At 38.5% G+C, this 24,469-nt stretch overlaps 2 long non-coding RNA genes across 2 annotated transcripts; one reads left to right on the top strand and one right to left on the bottom strand.

The window, feature by feature from the left end:
* Positions 1-2,120: 2,120 nt before the first annotated feature.
* On the bottom strand, positions 2,121-3,335 carry LOC144289644 (uncharacterized). The gene is made up of 2 exons (XR_013357462.1): positions 3,183-3,335; positions 2,121-3,095 (listed from the first exon to the last, which is right to left on the bottom strand). It is a non-coding gene; the product is annotated as an uncharacterized LOC144289644 (long non-coding RNA).
* LOC144289643 (uncharacterized) lies at positions 3,178-24,012 on the top strand. The gene is made up of 3 exons (XR_013357461.1): positions 3,178-3,501; positions 4,027-4,069; positions 23,582-24,012. It is a non-coding gene; the product is annotated as an uncharacterized LOC144289643 (long non-coding RNA).
* The last annotated feature ends 457 nt before the right edge of the window (positions 24,013-24,469 follow it).

Genomic DNA, 24,469 nt, shown 5'->3' with positions numbered 1-24,469 from the left:
GAAACATTCTATTTTTTCACTTAGAAAATAACTTAGGGCTTTACAACTTGTTTTTTTCTTCTTTTTTATTTCACCCTATTTTTTGTCCAAATGTTTCCTTTCCTAAAAATTGGGTTTCAAAGACAAGGTGAAAAGAAGGACTGAGCCAATACCCATCTACTGACAGGTGAGAGACAAAAGACAAAAGTTCATATAAAGAAGAATACTAATAGCATAAATATCGCTATTGAGTTTAGTTTGCTAAGTGTTTTAGTTGCCATTTATTCTCCATTTCACAGATGTAGAAAGTGAGACTCAGAAAGCTTTGGTGATATGCCCAAGGCTAAACAGATCATTCGTGGTACATCTCATATCTGAATATAGTTTATTCCAGGGCTCTGTTCTTAATAACTATGTCATCTGTATCACCCACAAAAAAACAAACTAATTGACGTTCGTAACCCTGTTGACCAGGAGGAGTGACAATGCACTAGAAAGTTGCAAACTTTTACTACTCTTTGTCAGGTTAGCTAGGATTTTACATAAACTTTCATACTGAATTTGAAACAGACACATTGCAGCCCATCACCTACCACTAAGTGCTAAATCTTATATTGTGTGTCACTGATGATCTATCTACCAGATACTAGATGCTTGGAATGAGGCTGAACAAGATTGGAGTGAAGGAACTTTCAGAAATAAGTCCAACTTCCATCTTTTGTCATGCAAGAGAGGAGTTATTCTGTATGTAAGACAAGGGAAGGAGGTAGAAATGTCTAAGAGGGGCACAGAGTAACCTCAATCCTGAGCCTACCTCCAGACACCCCTCCACTCACTGATTCGTCAAATTCTGGCCATTTTTACTCTGGTGACATTTTAGTATCTTTTTAACCCTTTCAACGTAGCTGTTGCTTATTTGGTTATATGAGGCATCCTCTCTTTTGGAACTTGATGTGCCAAATACCATTACATTCATTCAAGAAATATATCAAGGCAGGCAAGAAAGATAGGACCTCTAACCCTATATAACTAGCATTTAGTTCTGTTTCTATACTCCTCTTACATATTACTTCTGGATTGACATGTGCTTCTCTAAGATAGTGAAATGGAATATTCTCTGTAACAAGAAACTTCACATTAAATATACTTTCAAAAAATCTAAACCCAATTTAAACTTTCACTTGCTAGGGTTGGCTCCTTCCCCCTCCTAGGTGGTACAGAAATCCCAAAGAGATTAATTTGGCATAAGAAATTTGGGGAAGGGCTTTGGTCCTCACTGAAGTGTTTGCTGATTAGGGCCATTTGGTTCATTCAAAGTGTAGGTCTCCAATTCCCCAGCATTCAGACCTTTCATGTTTAAATTAACTACTGAACTTTTGATGCCAAAGAATTTATGGTCAGTTCCCACCCCTGAGGACTCACACTGTCCTTGGGTGCTACATGAGGGTGGGACACAAGGCTACATCAAGTCTCCGGACTGGCCACCTTTACTTTCCTGCCCTAATCTTAGAAACTCTAAGTCTTAATCTCCTTAAAATGAAGTTGGACTTCTTTTAGCCCTCCCTTTCTCAGGGAAAGAAATACTTAATTTAACTTTCTCCTGGGAGGCTCTTAGAAAGAAGCATGGAAACATGGCTCTCATTTTTTCATGACAAGACTACAAAAAATAAACATAGCTAGTTTTTCAGTTCTATTCCCTTGCCACTTCTATTTGTATCAGGCTTCATGGACTGTTTTTTTCTCTTTACAGTAGGGATGCAGCTAGGGTGAATAAACATTCTCTACTCAATCCTTCTTACCTCTGATGCCCACTCCCCAGATGAAACCACTAGAAACTTCCAAGATTTACTTTCATATTTCTATATACACATCTATCTGTTGATTTTATAGTTTTTCCTATTATTTGTTGGCCTAATACTTTTTTAAATGAAGATCTCTTTTACATGATCCTCACAAAACATCCTGCCCCCCGCCCCTCCCCCCCACACACACACACACGCTGACACAGTGACTCCTATTATTTTGGAATAGTTGTATTTTACTACTTAGATATTAAACCAATATTCAGTGGCATGACTATGTAAATAATGTTCACAGTTAAACCTTATAACATTCTATGCTTTCACTGTCTTCCCTGTATACCTTTTTGCTTTCTCTGGAGTCAACTATTGCTTCACTTTTTTCCTTTTTGTTGTCCATCTAGCTTTTGATCTTCCTACTAGTAAGTTATTGCTTCATCTTCCAGAATACATCTCCTCTCAATATACTTTAATCATATGAGGTAGTCTGTCAGTTTTAACTTTTTTTCTTGGAAAAATTTTGAACCTTCTTCCTGTAATCTTTAAACTAGGACTGGATACTCTCTAGCACTACTACATACCTGTCATTCTAACACTTCACCTAACCATTATCTTGGGAATTCCCTCTTCCTTCTTCCTGCTGAAATTTGGAGATGAGAATGGAGATGGAACAGCCTTCCTACAACTTGAAGCAACAAGCATGAGCACAAAGGCCAATCTGCCAAGGAGGGAAAAATGAAAAGAACAAGCTTCAGTCCCCCAAAATACTGTTAGGCCACTTTATAGATTGTAGTTTGTCTTCCAGATGTCTTTGTCTTGTTTTTTTTGTTTTGTTTTGTTTTGTTTTGTTTTTTAAATAGTCCCTTTTTTCCTTTGAGCCACTGTAGTTTTCGGTCACTTGTAGCAAAATGCATTCCAAACCAAAACAGACACAATGAGATGAAGTGACTTGTCCTAGTTCATACAATTACCAAATCGATGGCAAAAACAAAATTTGACCTTCATAAGTCACGCAAAATACTATAACTAGTACTACTACTATTTACTAGTACATTTAGTACATTGCAAAGTCAGAATTTGAACTGTAGTATGTCATCTAGGTCTGTTTATGAAGACACGTAATACACGATTTTTCACTAAATGGTTCAGTTTTGTTGCTTTGTGTCTAAAGAGTCATTGTAGATTCATAATCATTTTGGATTTTTGTGCTTGACATTTGCAACAGGCAGCCTCTAAGGTGGCCATCAATGAGCCCTGGATCCTGGTATTCATGCCTTTGGGAAACCGCTTCCCTTTGTATGTAGATCTGTGGCTTGCCTGTAACAAATAGAATACAGCAAAAGTAATGGGATGTCACTTCCAAGATGAGTTAACAAAAGACTATATCTTCCATTTTGCTTATACCCCCTGTCTTGCCATCTTGCTTGCTCTCTCTGATGATATAAGCTACCATGTTGCAAGCTACCCCATGGAAAGGCCCATGTGGCAGAAAACTCAAAGGAATCTTGTGTGCAACAGCCAGTGATGAACTGAGGCCTTCAGTCCAGCAATCCTTGAAGAATGGAATCCTGAAGACAATCACTTCGGTTGGCTTGGAAACAGATGCAACCAGAGTCAAACCATAAGACAAGACAGAAATTTCACCCAATACTTTGATTAAAGCCTTGTTGGGTACCCAGAGGACTCTGCTAAGTCATGCCCAAAGTTCTAACCCACAGGAGCTGTGAGTGGGTTGCTTTAAGTCACTGATTTTGGGGGTAATTTGTTAAATATCAACAGATAACTAATACAGCAATGTTTTTACATGTGTACATCTGTAGGGCTTAGGAAATCCACAAGAAAATAACCAACATAATTGTGAAAGTTAGGATTTTGGAGAAGAGCTTTCCACCAAGATTACCTCTAAACAGAATGAAGTATTTGCAACAATCCGTTTTTAAATGCAAAATTTATACACTTCTTTTAAGATGATGCATTTGGTTGGAGTTCTTGCCACAAAGAAGGTTTTCCATCATTCTAGGGAATTTTTTTAAGTCATTAAAGGAATAAATAGACTTTCACATTTAATGATGACTTAGGACTATCCTACATAATCAATCATAAAGCTTTTTATCCATAATAAAGTAATTAGCATGGTGCAGTGATATTCGCAATGAAGTTATGTTTTCAAAATGTGTATTATTTATTTCCTGTTGAAACAATGCATCTTTGTCTCTTTCTAATTTCTTTTCATGGGTTGTTTGGAAAGACATCACTTCATAACCAAGGAATTAGAGAGAGACCAATGACAGGTAAATGGCTTTACTAAATGCTCACAAGTTCCTCCAAAGATTTTAGCCTGCAAGGAAGATGAGTCATTGTTGGTTCCTAAGAAATAGCTTACTTAATATTGCTAGTTTATATTCTAACTTAATGAATCGAGAGAGATGCACTAAGCAATAACTACCTACTGTTCACAAATCCTAATGACTATGTCTGGACATTTTATTATTTTGTTTTCCCATACTTGCTTTCATCTTCTGAGAGAGCTTTCTAACTTATATTCAGGTCTTACTAGAAAAGCAAATGGTAAGAAATTCACTTTGAACTGTGTGAGGGCTGAAATGTGAATGATGACAGTTGATATGAGAGAGGCAAGGACCTAGAACTGTTGAATATCTGGCTTTATTTACATCAAGACCAGAAGTTGGGTGGCTGGGTGGCTCAGTTGGTTAAGTTTCTGACTCTTGGTTTCAGCTCAGGTCCTGATCTCATGGTTATGGGATCAAGCTCCACATCAAGCTCTGTGCTCAGTGAGGAATCTGTTTGAGATTCTCTCTTTCTCCCTCTGCCCCTCTCACTTGTGCTTGTTCTTTCTCTCTGAAATGGATAAACAAATCTTAAAAAAAAAAAAAAAAAAAAAAGACCAGAATGTGGGAGGATCTGGGATGTAGTATTCATTAGCATGGCTCTAAAGGAGAAAGTGAAGCCCAGTGTCCTGGGTGAGTACATCCCCATATTCAGTTCTTGAAAAGCCTGGTACTAGGTCTTAAAATGTCTGTTTCTTTGTGGTCTTCTTGCTAAGTAAATAGACCCATGCTTACTGTTTGACCTTGTCATTAGATTTGAATGGTTTATTTTTTTCCTGTATGGATTTTTCAGAAAGTGGATTATCTAATCAGAGCATTTCTACAGAAACTCCACATGTATCACCAGAGATGGGGTTTGTGCTATGAGGCTTCAGCCATCTGTGATGGTGATGGGCCAGCATCTGACTCCCCTCCCCACCAGAGAGACTGTGTAAGAGAATTCTGAGGTCAGTGCTTTGATGAGACAACATGCAGAGCTATAGCTCTAAGTCCTAAGATCCAGCTGCTTCTTTGTTTGGGTCACATTCACAGTTTCTGCAGAACTGCAAGGCTGTCACTCAACATGATGCATGGTCATTAATTCACTGGTCAGTCCAAGCATGGGGGCTTGTCTGGGACAAGGCTGTGGTGTCAGGAGGGTGAAAATTCATGGAGCAGAAAAGATGCCAGGACTTGAAGACAAGCCAAATCGAAAGTATAGCTGACTGTCAAAATGTCCAACTGTTAGTGTACAATTTACTATTGTGCCAAACCTTTTTGATGTATTATCTCATGTAATTTTCCCAATGACCCTCTGAGACAATGGTATTTGCTATTTCTCGCCACAGTATCTATTCATAGTTGAGAAAACTCTGGCTTAGAGGGGCAAAGTGACTTGGTCAAGGCCAGAGTTCACAAGTGGAAGATGCTGGATTTAAACCTGGATTTGGGGATCCCTGGGTGGCGCAGTGGTTTTGAGCCTGCCTTTGGCCAAGGGTGCGATCCTGGCGATCCGGGATCGAATCCCATGTCGGGCTCCTGGTGCATGGAGCCTGCTTCTCCCTCTGCCTATGTCTCTGCCTCTCTCTCTCTCTCTCTCTCTCTCTCTCTCTGTGACTATCATAAATAAATAAAAATTTAAAAAATAAAAAATAAAAAAATACACCTGGATTTGCCAGCATGTAAAGCCATACTTGCTATCTTCTGAAAATGTTATCTCAAAGGGTTAGAGAAAGACTCACAGCAGGACACCATCCAGGAAAAGAAGGGAAGGGAGGAGAGCAAAGCCCACTGAGGACCCCTGATCCAGTAATATGGTAGCTATGTTTGTATCAGACAGGGTTCATCAAACTCCACTCAGCAAAGAGATTCTAGGAAGAGCTACTGTGTCTCCAAGAAAGAAAAACAAGGATATTAGTTCATTAATTCTGTCAAGTTTCCTGCTCTAACAAGTGTATGTTCTGATATAAGAGATAGGTAGGAAGGTTTATAAGTTTGCAGATTATTTCAAATAATGGTGAGGGCTATGAAGAAAATAAAACCGTTAACAACATAGGTTAATACACGTATCTCAGAGTATCATGTAACATGAGGTGTAAGGGAAGGTTTCACCAAGCCGAGAGATAAATTAAGAGCTTGCTAGGGTCTGAGGTCAAGGATGAGAATTACAGGCAGGAGCAGCAAGTGCAAAGTCCTGAATTTGAGGCAGGTATGGCATTTTTGAGAAACGAAAGAAGGTCAGTCTTTTTGGAGCACAGTGAATGAGAGGGAGACAGAAAGACACAGGCAATAAAAAGACCTTGTTGTGTTAAGATAAGTATGATGAGAAACCACTGGAGGGTTTGAAGTGGGAGACCAACAGGATTTTAACAGAGCCTGGAAGCTCAGAGGAATGGAGAATAGTAGCCACAGCGTGCAGCTAGTGCTATGATGCTAGGATGCTGGCTGAAGAGTGTGTGGTCAGGGCTAGGCAGCCACAATACAGGAACAAGAAGTCACACAGTGGCCTTGTGGGAGCAACTGGAGGGCCAGAGTCAGACTTGGAATCTGCAACCTAATGCTGTTCCTCAATGTTCATCGATTCTACATCATGTGCACTGACATTCAATCCTGGGTACAGGGGTCAGCACACCCATCGAGTTGATGTTCTAGTAGAAGAAAGAAATTAAATAACTATGTTAGATAATTACATTCAATAAGTAGTGTTCCAAGATAGAGTGGCTAGGGACGGAGCTTCTTTAGATCCGGGAAAACTCCATGGAAAAGGTGACTCCTGAAAGATACAACTCATAGAAGTGAAAGTGTTCTAGTCAGAGAAAACAGTGTGGATGAGGGCCCAGAAACATATAAAACTCTGTTATGTTTGAAGAAAAGGAAAGCAGCCAGGGAGCCTGGACCTTGGACAGCAGAAGGGGAGATAAGTGGTAGATGAAGGCAAGAGGCTGGTAAAGGCAGCTCAAATCATCACGATCAGAGCTGAGAATCTATTCTAAAGCACAGAAAGGTCTTCTTTTGAGGAAATAAATGCAAAATTCACTTTATAAAAAAGGGATGATAATTAAAAGTTAACCAAGTACTTGCTATTGAGTGAATATTGTGTCTGTTGTTGCCACTATATGCCAGTAACTATTGCAAGCATTTTACTTACATTAAGGCTTTTACTCAAAACAACTCTAGAGCTAGGTACTCTTTTCCTTATTTTGCAAATGAGAAAACTAAAGAACAGAGAGGTCCAGATGGTTGCCAAAGGTCACACAGCTCACCAACAGCTTAGCCAGGACCCAAACCAAAGAATTTAACTCCAGAGTCCTTGCTCTGATATATCAAATGTATTAATATTTTTAATATTCAAATATATTTGAGTGCACGAGATCACAGGGAGATGTGAAGACCAAGAGCATTGGTAGAGTAATCATCTGGGTTCACCCTGAACACAAAACAAGCAGAGTTATTCTTCACTTTTTCCCCTCTTCTATGTATCCATTCAAAAGTGTTTATTCAGTATTTACTATGTATCAGACACCATGTTAGACAGAGGTCCTCCTTGGTGCACTCTCAGTCTGTTGTGATGGGACAAATATATTAAATAAGCACAGAAATAATATGAAATTAAAACAGAAATAAGTGGTGTAGGGGAGAGCCAGATGCTGCTCCAAGAGTAGATGACAGAGCCACTTGAAATAGTAAAACTCAAGGAAGGATTATGCATCTGGAAGGCCTTTTGTTTAGAAGGTACTTTTGGCTTTAGATTTCTGAGTGGGGATAGGAGGGCTCAGTGGGAAGGGGTGGGAAGATGGTTAGCATGGGAACATACCAGGCTTCTCAAGGTGACTCTAAGGTCTAGAATTATAGATGAGAAATAAATTATATCTTTAATCACCCTTCTTGGTTTTCCAGGTCAGCTCAGTCCAACAGATAAGAGAGCCAAACTCAGGATAGATACTTAGACCAGGAATAAATGTGATCTTCAGCTGCAGTGTCCTGTGGGCCCCATCACTGGTGAAGCTGGTTCTTCCCCCAAGGGCATGGAACCCCAGTGGGAGAAGGAAAACAGCTCTCCAAGGGCTGTTAGTTACCCTCTCTGAGATCTTGGCATTTTAGCATGAGCCAGAAATAGTGAGGCAAAGAATGAGCTCTAGGAAGCAGAGTAGTAGGTGGAAAAAGTAAGTAGAACTCTGGAATCTGACTGACCAAGCACCTTTCTTAGTTTGGGTTTCACCCAGAAGCAGAGCCTGAGGCAGTGATTCCAGTGTAACTGGGAGTAGAAACCCAGGTAGGGATGTAGAAATGGGGGAAAGGGAAGGCAAAAAGGATGTGTTTTCAAGTCTGTTACTAATGAGTCAGTTACTAAACCCTGTGCATTTAATTCTGCTGGAGAATCCAGTGTGAAACACGCACTTCCAGGTTATGCCATTCAAAGGCTGAGAGAGATGGGCTATTTATCTCCTAATTCCCATCAGTCACTGGATGAAGGCAGCTCCCAGGAAATGTTAATTCCCCAGAATCTTCTACCTGCCCTGATTACAGGCAGACAAAGCTCAAGTGGGCTACAGAGAGAGTCCTGGGCATGAGCAGATATAAATTAGGCTGCATGCATTGATAAAGTAAATGCCAAGGGGATAATGGCATGTTACCAATAGAAGCCTCTATAGACCTAACTTCCCAGGGCCTCAGTTTCCACACCCATAAAAGGAAAATAATAATACCTCAATCTCTCAAGATTTGAGTCCAGTAGAAAGGCTGTTTTACAAGAAAGGATGCTATTTTCAGAATATTTACAGCATATCAATGGTTCCCACAAATATTTGTTCATTGAATGAATACATGCAGGTGTATGCTGGAGCCAGCTTGTCCTGGCTCACAAGAGGAGATTGTTAAATATTCAGGAATTTTGCAAGCCAATTGTTAAACTGTTGGTAGCTCAAAACCAGTCATAATGGTTGTCTTTACACACTACAAAACCAGCAAATACTGCATATCAGATTTTTGGTTTTTATTTTTTTTTCCTCTGAGAGCCAGCTCACCAGAATGGGAAAGTATTTGGCCTAGCATCAAAAACATAGGACGTACTCTAAAATGTATATTTTCTTCCCTTCAATGAAATCGAATTTGATGATCAAAAAGCTACCCTTTTCACTGTGTTTTGTTTCTCATTTCTAGTTGCCAGGAAGTGCTCATCAAAGTGGGCAATTATCTGTAATTTTTTATTCATTTAAAGAATGAAAAGGGAGGAGTAAAGTAAATATAATGAAATATTAAACCACAGTAGTGTATACATAGAAGTTTATTGTTCTCTGCAATTTTTTGAACATTTAAAATATTTCATAATTTTAAAAAGGAGGGGAAAAAACTAAAGATGCTGCTCAGCTTCAGTTCTGATACCATGGTGCCCTGGGAGTGATCAGAATGAGTTTCACCATCAACACACACTGAGAAACAACTGAACAAGCATAAGTGTCATCATCAAATGTGGGACCAAAGCAAGGCTGCAATTATGCCTTCATCTATTTGTGAAACTGAGCACATTGAATTTCAACAACTCCTCAGATTCAGATGGGGCCTTCATATAATCCATAATCAGAGGTAAAGGCTACCTCTTTAGAAAAAATAATTAACATATATCATAGACACCTTATAAATGTCATTGAAAACCATATTTGAAAAATCCAAAATTTGGTACTCACTCCATGGTAATTAATCATTACAAATTGCCTAAACTGATGAAATTTTGCCATCTTGGGCTTGGTTTCTCTTGCTTCTAGAATTATATCCATGAATTTATGATATTCATGGAAATGTTGCCATCTTGGGCTTGGTTTCTCTTGCTTCTAGAATAGATTATATCTTTAATCATATATTATATGGCTGTGATATATGATATATGATATTATATGGTACATATATGATATTCATGGAAATGTTGCCATCTTGGGCTTGGTTTCTCTTGCTTCTAGAATAGATTATATCTTTAATCACCCTTCTTGGTTTTCCATGTCAGCTCAGTCCAACAGATAAGAGAGCCAAACTCAGGATAGATACTTAGACCAGGAATATCATGAATATCATATATGTAGGGAATTTCAGAAGGTATTTCTTTTCCTCTGATGGGCGATATTCCATCAAACTTCCAAAATAATAAATTCTTAATACCAAAAAGTTTGGCTAGTATCTTTAGACTCACTTCGCCATTTCTCCACCAAAGAGTTATGAAGACTTCAGGCATTATTAAACCCAACCCTTGTCAAGTTGGACGCATCTGTTTTGAGTCCCTGTCAGTGGGGCACATCCAAACTCTACTCAGATCCTTTTAACTTAGATGTGCTAATTGTGCTCATCTGCCTCAACAGATCACTTACTTACCCCACCCAAATACGAATGTGTCCTCCTAGTCTGATGTCTTCAAAATTTTCTGAAGTGAGACATTTTTTCCATACTTCATTTTTCTGGTCTTTCTCCCTCAAATGCTCTCTATTTTAGACATATCTATGTTTCTACCACCTGGTAGAAACTTTAACAGTTTTTGTCACTTCCTGTTTTTTTCTCATGGTGTAAATTGATTTTTTTTTTTTTTTTTTTTTTTTACTATGGCTGCTTTAACATAGTCTCTCTGTTCTGTACAAAATAATTTTGCTTGGCTTAAAATGTTTTAGATAGATTAGAGTAGGCAAGCATATGGGTATTTCAGAACTTTCTGTGAGCAGATCTGGCTCCTGGATCTGCCTCCATCTTGATTTTCTATTTCACCTTGCATAAGTAACTTAACCTCTTTGAGTCAAATTTCTTCATTCACAAAGTGCATTAGATTTCAAAACTGTTCATGTTTTTTGAAAATTTGTTGTTTCTGTATTTTTACATCTGATCTAATGAATGAAAAATCCTGGGGTTGGGGAAGCAGGAAACTGTATTTTCCAAACCTTCTGTTGGTATTTCTCAACAAACTGACCCATGGATATGTGTTAAGGAAAAATAAAAACATAACAACAATAACTAACGCGTTGCTGAGCACTTTACACCACAACTCTTTAAGTCAGGTATTATGTTATCTTGCTTTCATAGCTAAGGAAATCGAGGTCCAAAAATGTAAAAACAAAACATAACATAATATAACATAACAAAAAAAAAAAAAAACTTGCCTCAGGACATACAGCCATGAAGTGGGAAGCTGTGGTCCCAACCTAGCCAGTTCATTTTCAAAGCCCATGTTCACCACTGCTGCAATGGACTATTCCTGGTAACCACTGAGTGAGACAAATTTGAAATTCTTTCAAATATATTAGCAACTTTTATTTTTCCCAGTAACTTTTTACAGCCTTTGAACTGATTTCTGAAGATTCTATCTTGTTTGCGATGTCTTTTTTTTTTTTTTTTTTTTTATGATAGTCACACAGAGAGAGAGAGAGGCAGAGACACAGGCAGAGGGAGAAGCAGGCTCCATGCACAGGGAGCCCGACATGGGATTTGATCCCGGGTCTCCAGGATCGCGCCCTGGGTCAAAGGCAGGCGCCAAACCGCTGCGCCACCCAGGGATCCCTTGTTTGCGATGTCTTAAGTATGTTTGTAAATACCTTCTAGGCACAAAGGGAAAATTCTTTTACCATTAAGAAAATGGTCCTTTGCAAATGTTCCTGCCTGGGATGCTTCCTTCCCCATTTGTAGCCACCTTTGTCTTGTCTTCCAAGACCCCACATAGATGCTACTCCATCCAGGAAGTCTTACTGATCCTATATCCCTACTAATTAGTATATATTAGTGATTAATGTGGGTATGTTATCAGTACTAATGATGATGTATATGTCCACGACTTTTCAGTGCTTGGGCTAAAGTTATGGATCTTGACCAGCCTCCCATTTGGCTTCTTCCTAGGAAATACATCCAAAGGAACTGAGGAGTAGATAAAGATAACCAGGGGTCCAATCCAATCCTCACAGCTATGTACTTTGCTCCTTATCTTCAATGTCTGGTCTTCAACTTCCACCAGCTCCTCTCAGATGGTTTCTTCACCATCTAGATTTTGGGTCTATGGAACTCTATCTTCTGCCAACAACATTTGTATTCTGGGGTTATGATCTACAATAAGATACACACACACACACACACACACACACAAGCATCATCTAATTAGGTAACAGTCTTTCCGTTACTTCCTTCCCCTTAAAGAATACAATATCTTCAAAATAAAACTCAAACATCGGACTCCAGATTCATGACCACCATCTTTCCATTAGTGCTGATTCTTGCCCTACTATTTACCCCAATGTCCTAGGCATCCTCTTTCACTCTTCCCTCACATCCAATCTATTCCTATTTCAATACAGGCTACCATTATCTCTTATCTCCAACAGTCTCCCTGCCTCTCATCCCACTCCCCTTCATTTCATTCTAAACAGAGTGATCGTTTTTAGATACAAGTTTGATGATGCCACTCTAAACCTTATCAGGTGTCTCCCTTTGCCCCAAGAATACAGTTCAAATTCTTTAGCAAGGGAAATATGGTCATCAACATGTGGCCCCTACCTATCTCTCCTTTTACCCTCAAGGCAATTAGCCCTTCAATTTTGCTGAGAAATTGTGTTTTTCTATATATTCTCTATCAAGTGGTCCTTTGTATGAACCTTTCCCATTTTCCATTCTGTTGCTAACTACTTTCTATTTGCTTTTGCTTTTCACTATCCAACTTAGTTGTCTTTTCATCCAAGAAGCCTTTGCTGACACTTTCCTCCCAACTCTTACCAAGAAAGTTATGATACCTCTTCTCTATAGTGTCTGTGATTTCCACTGTCCACACTTTGTTTTCATCAATGGCTGATTTTACTCTTCACTCCAAGCTTTTTAAGGAAAGGAACTATATACCCTCTTTTATCCTACTTAACAAGTCCAGCAATCAGTAGATATTTGGCAATCAGGTTGTCTGGTGAATAAATGAAGATTTGTTTGCCTTTAATCTGCCAATGGTATTTGGTGCATTCAATATCCAAGATGGCCACCAGGCTAGAACATTACATGAAATATATAGAAATGATAGACACAATTTAGTCTCGTACCTTCCAGAAAGGTATGAAACTCTGAAACAACTAAACCATCTCTTTAGATAAATATTATAAGATGTGAATAGTGTTCTATTTTCAAAATAAAGAACATCTTTATTTCCCTTGGATAAGGCACAGTGAAACCCATTTCTATTCTGAAAATAAGAAAAAGAACAAGTTTCTAAGTTAATATCCAAGAACTTTCTGTGGAGGCAGTTTTAGCAGCCATAACTTGACCCAGAGTATATCTGAATCCTTGTGATAACATATAACATTACAGCAGGTTTGTACTTTTAGAGCAATGTGAAATTCAGCTAAATTTATGATACTGCAATAAAATGATATAGATTCCAAAGACTATTTCCTGGGTATGGATTTCAAAGACCACAAACAAAATATGGGTTTTCCCCCTCTATTTCTGTTTACCTTAACAAATAACTTATGAAGAACTGCTCTAAGATATAATCATCTCTACCACCTCAGGGACTATTAAGAGACTGTATACTTTGACATAATGCAGAATGGAGGCCCAGATTTAAGGACACTGAAAGTTCCATAGGACTAATTCCAGTTCCTTCAGAGGACACATTTCTTTGGGGTCTGAGTCAGATAGCCTAGCGGCACAATTTTCTTCCCAATCATCTGAATGGCCAGCATTTGAATCTTGGTTCATTTAGCAGCAGGGGGACCTCATTAAATGCTGTGTACTCAAAAGGTCAACAATTTCTTACACTGAAAAAGGGAAAAAACAGAAACCCCTCCAGCAAAACAATTGAATAATACTGTAAATGTTAGTAAATGAAAAAATGCAGGAAAGTCCCTGCTGGAAGCAGATACTGGACAAAACATTAAAGCATAAAGGGAAATTCTCTATCATCCATCATGGTCCAAACTCATGTCTTCTGGTTAAGCAATGTTTTAATTAATCAGAGATATACTACCTGTTCAGATGTCCAGTTTTCAAAGAAATATGATAAAATTAAATAACACTCAAGGTAATTTACTTTCCCTTGTGATTCAGAGAGCTTCAGGATATGGCAAGAACTCAGAGAAATCCAACAAGCCAAATTATTCCTTTATTCTTATTTCTCTCCATGAAATCATGTTTCTGCAAAATTTCTTACCAGTAACCTAATAGTCAGCTACACTAAACCTCCATGTTGCCATTTGAAAAATGAAGGTGATGGAGATCTGCGTCCCTCTCAGTTTTAACTCATAATAATATATTCCTTTGGCTACAAAGTTAAATTTACACAGGGAAAACACAGTTATTGGTTTCTGTAATGACAGTTTTTTTTTTCTCATATAGACTGCTAACATCTTTTACCATTGCTAAATTTCTTAATGGTGGTTTTAGAAAATCAGATTTGGAAGGCAATTTGTTCTGTTGTTGGATCAATTAATTCAGAGGAAATCATTTGTAATTTTAAGTGTGTTGAATTTTTCAAGTATTTTCTCAAATATAGTTTCTCTATCACATCCTTGTTGTCATTGTTAAAATTAATGTTCTGATGTTAAAAAATCCAGAGTGGACTCAACGGGCAAAAGATATTTGACAAAGTGAATGAATACAGTGTCTAAGGAGTATACAAATGCTGTTGTTTTTTTAAAAATTTTTTCCAAAATGGTTGTAGCATCTATCAAACACCATTTCAAGGAGGCAGTACATTTATTATTAGCCACTGAAACCCAACCTTCTAAAATTTTCCATATTAATGACAGATCCTAGGGATTATTCCCATTTAGGAGGTTAGGAGTCATTACACTTTATTATCTTCCATGTCAACAAATATTATTAGGAACAAGTGAATTAAAATATTCAAGACATTTAATGCATTTATTTACAAATCCCAAGAATGAATTTATTCATATCGTTCCATTTGGATTCATGCTTCATCAAGCATTAAAAAGCCTTACACCACATGCCTTTCATAGTTTGACAAGTCTGTCAGCCTGGCTCTACCCATGTGCATGAATAGGTAAATCTGTAAAGACACAAGGTGAGCTTAAAAAAAAAAATCTTAGTTGTTTTCAAATGACTGCACTAATCATTCTAATTGTGCTTTTTCTGAAACATCTCCTTAAAGAACTCCAGAATTTCATATCCACTATGGCCAGGACAGGAACAAATTCTCCTTCCACATTATGTCAATACCCAATTACCCATAAATTTGACATTCAGTTTGTCTTTTGTTTTCAAATCTGTGGATGATTTCTTTAAAATGAGCCACCATAAGGAGGAACAGAAAATATGGGTGGTAGTCTTTTAAAACAGGTATCTAAATCACTGAAAAATCTTTGCCTTGTGGGAAGGTTGATGTGTACAGTGTCAATTCATTTGGTGCTTCTAAATTTGATTTTTTTGAGTGGGTTGGAATCTTGCAAGGCAAAAATTCTCTTAGGCACCTGAGATGTTTTTTAATCAACATATTAGGGCCATGTTGCAACAAATATAAAAGAACACTGAATGATCACTGCTTCTAACTGAATTTCTGGGAAATCAGATAAAAGTTGACTATGAAGGCTATGGGAAAATACTGAAAATATTCAGGCAAAAAAGGAAGGAAAGTATAGACAACCAATGAGAGAATACAGGAAGGTGTACTTTTCAGTATTTTCTTTCTAAATATACCATCAGAAATGCTTGTGATTATTCTTTGAAACTAAACTTACAAACGGCTCACTTTTATGTCTTAATGTAATATTTCCTCATGACACCTAGTAGATGAATTTCTGAGAAGCTCCCTTACAGATCAAACTATAAGAACATGTGACACCAAAAGACAGATCTGGAGGGAAATTAGACCTGTAGCCATGACAACCAGAGTAATCAAGCAGCACATTTTCTAACTTGGGAATAAGAAAAATTCAAAACATTACTAAGTGGGAGGGTGAGGGGGGGCAAATTCTTTCCTAGTTCACCATAGGGTGAGTGATGATGGAAAAGAGTAGGTTTTGATGGATTTGTGTTGAGTGAGAGAGTCAAAAGTAGTGTAACAAAGCTAATGTAGGATTTTAACACATTAGGCAGCCCATACTCACCCACCTATGGAAGGCACAGAGTCACATTTAATGTGCTTCCTCTGACAGAAGAATGTTCAAATTGTAAAGCCTCAATGAAATTGAGAAAAAAGTAATTCTTGGCAAAGGGAATGCTCTTTTGACACTAGAGGGAAGGTAAGTGCTGGTATTCTTATACCCAGTCTTTCTATACACACACACACACACACACATACACACACATAGTATATAGTATGTAGATATAGATATAGATATAGATATAGATATAGATATAGATACACATACATTATCATACATACTTTAGGCACTTGCAGCATTGGGACAATCCAATTAGATGATGGCTGCCTAAATGATAAAGTGACCAGACGATGAGTAGCAAACCAAAGAGACCTTTCTAGAAAGAAAAGAAGTCCTCTGTATAAGGGTATAGAAGCACAGGACTCTCTTTAGGCATCTGCTTCTGGCCCATCAGAGGATGTTCTCCCCCTCCCCATCATCAATATTTTTGTAACATGGGACCCTACACATGTGAGCCTCGGTCAAAGCCAATAGCTGATTTTCAAACATTAGCATGCATAAGAATTATCTGGGAAATCTGTTACATATATAAGTCCTTGAGTCTCAACCCCAGTGGCTCTAATTTAGTCGGTCTGAGATAGAATTCAAGAATCTGCATTTTTAACTTCAGGAAATCCTTGGACCTCAATTTGACAAACAATGCATTCTCGCTTTTTGAAAAGATACCCAGTTGGAAAGTCCTGATAATATTAGGCAGAATGAGTATCTTTCAAACTTGGAGTGGGGGAAACAAAAGGAGAAAGAAAAACATTTGCTTTCATTAATAAATGATAATTAATATATGTAGTACGACTTAAATTTTAAGTCCTGATAATTAGATCATCTCAAGCTTATGCTGGAAAAATTAGACATCTTCTACACTTAGTTATGGTGACTGTCCATGAAAGGTCTTAGTCTGATAAAATAGTGGTGTAAATGAATGGGATTTTGGAACTCATACTTGGTCTTCAGAAAGCCTTAACTGTAGCAAAACCATTCCTAGTAGAAAGTCTTCACACATACAGTAGCCAAGTCAATTGTTTTCCTTTCTGTATCAAGAAATTATCTATGAAGATGGGATTGAATTCTAAACTATAGACCCTCTTGGCATGACCAACTGAAACGAGAATAATACTGGAAAGAAAAAGATACAATAGGGATCCCTAGGTGGCGCAGTGGTTTAGTGCCTGCCTTTGGCCCAGGGTGCGATCCTGGAGACCTGGGATCAAATCCCACATTGGGCTCCCGGTGCATGGAGCCTGCTTCTCCCTCTGCCTATGTCTCTGCCTCTCTCTCTCTCTCTCTCTCTCCCTCTCTCTGTGTGACTATCATAAATAAATAAAAATTAAAGAAAAATTAAAAAAAGAAAAAGATACAATAATAAGCACTTTTGATCTATTATCAATTATAGGGAGTTTTCTTGGAGTTAAGCTCACATTACAATTGTCTGACTTCTACTTGAGTTGACTTAAGGAAAGCTATGACTATCTGACCAGTTTCAGATGGGAAAAAATTAATGAAATTTTTTTAAAGATTTTATTTATTTATTCATGAGAGAGACAGAGAGAGACAGAGGCAGAGACACAGGCAGAGGGAGAAGCAGGCTCTATACAGAGAGCCCGACGTGGGACTCGATCCTGGGTCTCCAGGATCACTCCTTGGGCTGAAGGCAGTGCTAAACCACTGAGCCACCCAGGCTGCCCTAATGGAATTTTTTAAATAAGACTTCTACACCATTACAACAGTTAAGTTTACAACTGTTAAATTAAAGAAAGTCAATAAGATTTTATTCAGTGGTTCGTATTTCTAAATAATCTAAGATAGTTGGTGATTTGGCTGAATTTTATAGTAAAATATGAATATTCATTCCTCAACTAACTGTTTTGTTACATCTGACCTTCCAAACAACAGATTTTGACTCTCTGACTCCTGAAGCACAAAGAAGAGAGAGAGAAATGTTTAAAAATACTTTTTAAAATTGGGAGCTCTTTAAATACAAGGAATTATCCAGCTCTCTCTTCAGTAGGTTCATTATTGTTGCCCTATGCTCCTGGCAGTGTTGTTATAAGAGTCTTAGATTCTGAACTCCTAGAAAATTGAAATTGTACCTTAGCCTATCATTGTATCTTAAAAGTCTCATTAGAGATATGCCCTCATGATTGGAATAACCCACACTGGTTTCCACTGCACAACCCTGACCTAGAAAAGCAACTTCATACAACAGGGGAGGTAAGGAGAAATATATAACAGCCATCAGTAGAATATCATCATTTAGCTATTTCCTGTTGCTTCTGGGGTCTTTCCTCAAAGACAGTTTGAACTTATTAGTCCATGTACAAGACAAAGTTTACAAGCTATACAGGAAACTAGTTGACATTTTCCAAAGTGCATTTATATCTTTTCCCACTTACTCAAAAGTACTACTTGAAGGCACCTAGAACATAAAATATTATTTGCCAAGGAAATAGAAAAAACTCAGAGTACAGGAAATGACATGCTTTGCATAAGCTATAGATGGCAGAATTAGGGCTAGAACTCATATAACCTGAGGTTCAACCCTGTGAGCTCTGGCCAAGCCTCTTATTTTCCTACCTGTTGGTGTTCTGTTATTAAAGTTCCTCATTCCTAAGGCTTATCATTAAGCTTTTATTGAACATCTACCATGTGGCAAATACTTAATTCAGCTGCATAGGTCAAGATCTCTTTATGTTTTCAACTTTCATTATCTGAGAGGCCAGTATCTTCATCTGTGCAAAAGAGATGAACTAGATTGCCTCTAAGGTTTCTTTCTTTCTGAGACCAACACTGTAGTTTGTTTTTAATATATAACAAGAAGGAAGATAATACAAGTTACTCAGGCATAATTTTAAAAGTTTGCCTAATTGATTCTAATTTAAATTTCTAAGGAAGCTGGAAGATCCAGCATCTTTACGTGTTTCTGGTGGGTTAATAACTTCTACATTATATAAAACAGTAGGTTGCTTAATGATATATCATAATAAAGGGTTGTAATAACCAGAGGGTGCATGCTTGTTCTGACCATTTGTTCTGCTGGCTTGAAACCATTTATTTCTCTTAGTCATCATGTTATGGCCTAGGTTTGTACTTGTCCTGTTCCATAAATCAGTAGTTTAATTGGGAAAGAGAGATATCAGATCCCTATTAATTGCAATTATCCTTCAAGACTACACCCCCCTTCCAAACACACACACACACACACAAATCCAACAACAACAACAACAAAACAAACAAACAAACAAAAAACAGATGAACAGATGTAGTCTAGTCTCTATCTGGCCCTCTATATTCTAAATAATTTCAAAAGAAATTGCTCTGACATAGTACAATTCTGATGTCATATCCATTTGTATAAAATAAGGACAGTTAAAATGTTTTTCCAATAAATGCCTAAAACTGAAACCCTTTCTCTTATATCTTTGCTACAGCGGAGGACTTGGATTCAGAGGGTCTAACTTGTACTTCTGAGGTTTATCACTTATGCTGTCAGCATTCTTTATTTCTCAAAGTGCTTTCATGGTTTCCCTCTTGATATATACTCACCACAACCCTAAGAGGGAAAGAAGGCAAGTTGCAAATGGGGAAGGTGCAGTATTTACCTAGGACTACAGTGAATGGTCTGAAGTCTTAAGTCAAAGATGGAAATCAGACCTAGCACCTCTGACTCCTGGTCTAGGGGCCTTTACCTTTACCAGTGCTATGATTTTTCCCAAAATGAGGTGAGTGTTACATAATGAGTCACAGCAGCTTAGTGTCTGGGCTCTAACTCAGTCCCTCCATCAATGGATCACTCCTATCTTTTTCCTTCCCTGGTGTTACTCCATCACCCAACCAGGTTCACACTATGGAGCTGAGCCATTGACAAGCAGTATTAAGATTTATTGTACACACTTCAACCCAACCAAATGACAACCCAAATATTAAACTAGAAAAGAATCATGAGAACATCCAAGAGTGTTCTTGGTTTTCTTAAATGGCTACTTGGATGCTTGCTTTCTCACACTAAAATTTTTACAAAGAATATTTTGGAAGGGTCCCCTGCTTTGTAGATACTCCAAGCATGTATGCATTGTGCTGTCAAAATCAACCACTTGACAATGAATAGTAAAGAACACACTCAGACACAAACACACACACACACACACACACACACACTTCTCATCCTATACAAAATCAATGCCTTACAGCAGGGGCCTCTGCCAAACCAGTGCCACCTCAGGCCCAGCTCCCTGCAGGGGTCTGTTGTCAGATCTCTAAGGAAAGCTTCCATGAAGAAAGGCACAACAAGCAATGTGCTTCCCTGAGGTGCCATCCTGTCAACTCTGTTTCCTTCCACCAGGGCTAGAAGCCTGGGTGCTCTTCTAACTGAGTCAGAATCATTTAGCTCATGAATAATCCTGTCACAACTAGTGATACGCTCCACTAGAATCATTCAAAGTTAATATAAGTATAACATTGATAAAATCCAAACAGAGCTTCCTTGCTGGGAATGGCAGTGGTAGCAAGGAGAGGAGTTGTGGGCCCAATTACTTGATAATAAATATACCCCTCAAATTGCCAGTGGGATGATACAATTCCCATTGTGTCCGTTAACTCAGGAATTGTTCCTTCCATTTGCAAGTGAGTTTTGAAAGGAATAATTTACATTTCCAACCACAGTGTCTCAAGCCTGAGACAAGATTTAAATTCCATATCAGACTTCACTTTGATAACTGTATATTATCCCGCCCTAACTCTTCGATTAGACATTTTGTTATGGATCAATTTCTCTAGTGGTAGTTAATTCTGTATGGGGGAGGGGAGGCAGAGTCATGCATTGCTATGTAGCCCCCATTGTTTGCAGCTCTGATTTGCTCATCTAGACATGCCCATCATACATGTGTTCATGTGGCAGCTGGCCATAATGGCTCAGTTATATTTAACTTCAAAGTACAAAGTTTAACAAAAAATTATTCATAGTTCACTATGGAAGAAAGCCAAGTTGATAGCTAGCCACTTTCGCCATAAATAAGCAAGATAATAACCAGGCAGCACTTGTAAATGATAGCCACTATGTATTTTAAGCAGTGATAGTATCACTGCTAAAATAATACTTTATTCTAAATTATGTTTCATCTGAGACCAATAATATTGGGAATGAGTCATTAGCCTCTGTTCCCCTTTGAAAAGAGCTGATTGTGTGATATTGATTTCAAAGACCTACCTGTAGTTAAAGCTGAAAGATGCTCTCTGACGCTATCAGGATACTTGCCTTGCCAGAAAGAACTTTCCGCACAGGCCTAGTATTAGCTGCCTCCATGGACTGGGTACCTGTTAACTGCAAGGTTTTTACTTTTGGAAACAGAGAATGAACCCATTGTAACCTAATTTCATAGCAGCCAAAGGATTACCTAGTAGATTTGGGAAAGAAAGGAGATAGGTTTTGATGGTGACTGACCCACACTGTTTACAGTTGTGCTCATGCATGGTGCAATTTCAGCCCTGCCACCTCCTTCTCACTCAGCCCTCCTCCCCTGCATGTACATTTCTGTAGGCTCAATCCCATCCTAAATTTGGGATTAATCCTGAATTGAGGATCAAAGGAGGAAAGAGTTGGCCCCTATCTCATCCTCTGAAAGGCAGCACCTTCCTCTGTTACTCTAGTTCCCTCCTGGAATGCACAACAAACTGATAGCATCATAAGATAGAAAGAGTCTGGACCCCTGACAAATCAAAATGGAAAAGAACTTCCACTTAGTTGCACTGTAATTTACCTGAGCAGAAAGCAAACTCTCCTATGGTAATTCATTGAAACGGGGGATTAGTTGTTAACAAACCATCAAATAATACGCACCTCTTTTCTGGACCCCCACCAAGCACCATCATTTAGTCAGCATGATATATGTGCTATCATTTCAAATGCCAAACCTACCCTTTAAAGTATTCCTCAATCATTAGTCTTCCTTTGACTTCTGGCAGCTTTCTACCGCCCAATGAAATGTTGGCTGTCCCTCCACTGTGTGATGGGGTCAGTAAGAAATGAAATGAATCAAAGCTCCTGGCTGTGCCCCAGCAAGTCAGCTGCAAGTACAGCCAGTTTTAATTGATGGAGCAACTTACTGAGTCTCTAAATTAAAATATTCGATTTGAGCCACATGATATCCTAGGATCCGCCTGACCTCTCTCTGGAGCTCAGAGGTGGTGACATCAGAATACAGCAGCCAGCAGTAAGTGCACCTGTTCTGTAATTAAGGTCCTTCCTCACCCTCCAGGGAATGGTTCCAAAGCTTTAACTTGAGACACAGGGCAGATAAAATGTTAATTGCAATCATGTAGGAGGAGGCACAAGGTATGAGCTGCACTGCTCACCTTGCTCAGTCAGATTTCAAGAAGGTGGTGTCTGAGAGTTGACGGCTTTATTAGCATTCTTACTGTGCTTTCCAAGTCTGTAATATTTGCAGAACTCTCTCCACCAAACACATAGTTAGGAAAGAAAGAAAAGATGACCGGTAAGTAAGCGCAATGGGGCTCACAAGTGGTGACAGCTTATAGGACTGGGGGATGTTATATGTGCAGAATCACTATTATTATGCTTTGCGCATTAAGTCTGTCTGGGCTGAATGCTGATCCAATTCTGCCAAATACAGAACACAAAAAGGCATATGTTCTCAAAGGATGTTCTCTTAGAAAATGTCCATATGAAGATACCCACTGGGAAATTTGTAAGCATTTTGTCTCTTAGTAAGTATATCAATAGGTATCGAGGAATTGGAACATGCAACTTTGAAAGGCAAAGGAGAAATCGTTGGTGTAGCTTTGCTAGTCCCTTCACCTTTAGGAGAAAATTGACCCCTGTCTTCTGCTTGCAGCCCAGTGGCATTGCACTATACCTCTCCCTGGTATCACAGTGATCGCACACTTTCTATCAATGAAGTTAGGATGTCAAATATATGGCCTCTAAGTAGATACTATCTAACTCCACTATGTCATATCTAGCTAATTAATCTCAGCACTGCTGTTCAACCACATTCTCCAGATGGCCGCTACTAATTGACCAAAGTTAGTAAAAGAGATGAAACCAATTGTTCATTCAGATATGAGATGCTTGTATTTATTTTTCTGCAAATAACTGGTTGAAGCCATCTCCATTACCCCAGATTCTCCCCGAAAGTCTGCTCAGGAAGTCAGGCTGACCTGGGCTTAATTACCTTCATCAGTCTTTGGCTATGGGTCCTGGGAAAACTCACCTGGCTCTTCTGATCCTCTGTTTATTACTGAAACCATGCCTCTTAGGGTTAATGGTTGAAACTAGCAGAAATTTTAAAGCTTGTTTTTCAGACAATTGTTTCTCTAATCAGCTATTGTTCCTTTTCAGACCCCACTAACAAATCTACTAGCTGTCTCTGCAGAAGCCTGGACTCAAGGTCAACTGGAACAAGCAAGGCCCTGCATTCCTTACCTGAAATAACAAGCCCAAGACCCCATCTAGTTTGTAACATCCCTGGAAGCAGGTCCATAACCCCTTCTCCTTGCTCTAAGATAACTTCCTCATGTCAGGGCCTGAATTTTGCCTCTTTCTAATGTTCTCTCCACCCCAAAGTGAACAGGGACTATATGGCACATACATGTTTGATCAATGTACATGTTCCAACATCCCTCATGAATAGTCATAAGTTCCCCCATCCTTTTCATCAATATGTATGTCATTTCAACTGCTATGATTATAAAAAATTTGTTCTCTCCCCTTTCAGGGAGGCAGATTGGAAACCTGCCCTCCTGTCTCCTCATCTGACTGCCTCTTGAATAAATCCCTTCCTTGTTGTGTACCTGATGTGTCAGTGATTGGCTTTGCTGCATCTTGCACACTTGGTTTTGGGTTCAGTTACATTACATATAAAATGAGAAATAATGAAATCTTTCGTATAGTGTGTAATTGGGAGGATTATATAACATAACATATATGAAAACACCTAGCACAATGCCTGCCATATCAAAAGTGCTTAATACACACGTGTTCATTACATGTTTCAGTCTGAAAAACATTGAGACGCCATCCAGGGACAAAGAGAACTTGCTTGCAGGTTTTATTTTTCTTTTACCCCCCCCCCCATTATGTTATACCTATTAAGTAAGAAACATAAACTTCATGACATACTTCATACTTAGAACCAGGATTAACATTAGTGGTGAAAATATGAAGGCATGCATGCAAAATGATTTTTCAAATATTGATTTTTTTTCCCCAACAACATTGGCAGAGGAA

Source organism: Canis aureus, chromosome 19, assembly GCF_053574225.1.
Source record: "Canis aureus isolate CA01 chromosome 19, VMU_Caureus_v.1.0, whole genome shotgun sequence".
Classification (NCBI taxonomy): Eukaryota; Metazoa; Chordata; class Mammalia; order Carnivora; family Canidae; genus Canis; species Canis aureus.
Note: the sequence above shows the minus strand (reverse complement) of the source record. Positions and strands in the feature narration are given on the sequence as shown.